This window comes from Trematomus bernacchii, unplaced genomic scaffold (genome assembly GCF_902827165.1).
Source record: "Trematomus bernacchii unplaced genomic scaffold, fTreBer1.1, whole genome shotgun sequence".
Taxonomy (NCBI): Eukaryota; Metazoa; Chordata; class Actinopteri; order Perciformes; family Nototheniidae; genus Trematomus; species Trematomus bernacchii.
Window position 1 is genome coordinate 23,589,488 of NW_022988043.1, and position 2,149 is coordinate 23,591,636.

A 2,149-nucleotide genomic window follows, 5' to 3' on the forward strand; every position below is an offset into this window, starting at 1 on the left:
GCCAGCAGGGAGCTCGGTCTACTTCCATCTAGATATTCTGTGTTTCTTACCCTATGAATCAGAAATGTGGCTCTCTTGGTAAGTAGCGCATTGAGTTCAGCTTCAACTTTGCATACTGCTATTTCTTTATCTGAATTATAATGTTCCTGTAGTTCTCTAATCAGTGATGATAATGTACATTCTAGACCCACGATTGTCTTGAGCTCTTCCCTATTTTGGGCTGAGGAGTACGCTATGGCGTTGCCTCGAACATAACCTTTTACAGCGTTCCATAGATGCCTAACTTCTTTAACTGAATTATAATTAACCTCTTCTACACCGCACCCCCGATACCGGGGGGAAAAACGCGTCATCTGCAGGAAACAGCGTCTGAGGGAATCTTAATATTCAATAAACTATGAATGTTTTATATCCATGTAACAGGAAGAAACTCAGCTAACTGATCATTTTTTCTTTTCTTTTTTTAAAAAACCCACAAAGCTAGCGTTGGGCCTATGAATTAGCCACGAGCGAAAAAATGCTAACAACGTTTTGCACAGAAACTCACTCATAACACCCTTATTATTTATATTTACTGCACGTCCAACATATCGACTAGCATCGTGAGAAGACACAGAATCGATCGGTACCTACATCATCACTCCATGATAAGAACTCAGACATCAATGTGGCGCTAGGTAGCTAAAAACGCTAACATGGCTTACCTGTGTCGTTGTCTGGTCAAAAGTGGTCTTCAAGGCATTAAAACGATAAAAACGCTGCTGAAGGTTAATCCATAGGTTAATCCGATGTGTCTGTGTCCCTTTGAAATGATTTCTGATAATCCATAAGCAATAAACCTGCTTTTTCATTTTCAGATGTCAGAGCGAGAGATTCACTCTCATGCAAAACTGCGTGCGCATAGCTCTCATTTCTCAATGGTAACGTTGGTGTGTATGCGGAAACTCCCCTTCGATTCTATTGGCTCTAACGGTCAGAAAGAGATGTCAATCACCAAAATCGACCAATGGGTTCCAGAGAAACGGTAAAAAAGGCCATTTCCACCCAAATCACCTCAGAGGTGGAGTTTTTTTGGCTAAACCTCTCTAAAAAGGTCAAATTTCACTTGTTTTGCATCAATCTTGATACAGGGTACTTATTATATGTTGTACTTTGGATTCCTAAAGCTTTTAGTCTACTAACCCATCATTCAAGGGTAGTTTTCACTATAAGTAAAAAATAATTTCTGGACGGACTCTATAATTTACAGTTTTTTACTATGTTCAATCTGAATTTTCTTTAAAATAAAAAACATCTATATTGATTCTGACTTTTCTACATCCAACTCACAGGTTTATCATTACTTTGAGAAAAAAGATGATTCATTTAACCCTTTTAGAAGGGAAAATATGGTCATTTGTTCTGGGAATGTCATTTTCGAGCCTGAGACCTGAAAAACAGGCTCAGGGCTAAACAGGTTAAGCCGATTTTAAGCTGTTGACAGTATTGTGATAATGATAATGTTAAATTGAATCTCCATCTTGCAGCTCGATTGTTCTCCCTTAGAGAGAAAAAATGTACATACATTGGCGTGGTGGTCTGATATTGACATATGTGATATTTCAGTATTTTGAACTAAATCTACAAGTTTAGAGATTAAAATATAGTCTATCCTTGAAAATGTAAAATGCCTCTTAGAAAAGAAAGTAAACTCTTTTGATATAGGATGCCTTACTCTCCATATATCTACCAACGCATCATTATTTATAATGGTACTTAATGCTAGGTTGGCTGATGAATTGCTTTGGGTATTCCTTGATCTATCTAACAATGGATTAATTACAGCATTCTTCCCTCCCAGATTATCATTTATCTGGGAGTGGAATAAAACTCAGCCACCATGAGAGCGCGGCTCTCACGGCAGAGAGTGGAGAAACAGCTCTCCTCCGACGCGTCACACCCCGCAGGGTTGTGCCCCTGGGCAGAGTGACGTCACACACCTCGGTGTTCACAGACGCATCTCTCTCAGGTTGGGGAGGAACGTGCATGTCACAGGCAGTGGGGGGACAGTGGCCGGCTCACATGTCTCTCCACATAAACTTTGCCCCGTTGCTGTACAAACAACATGTGTTGATTCGCACAGACAACAAAGCAGCGGCTGCCTACATCA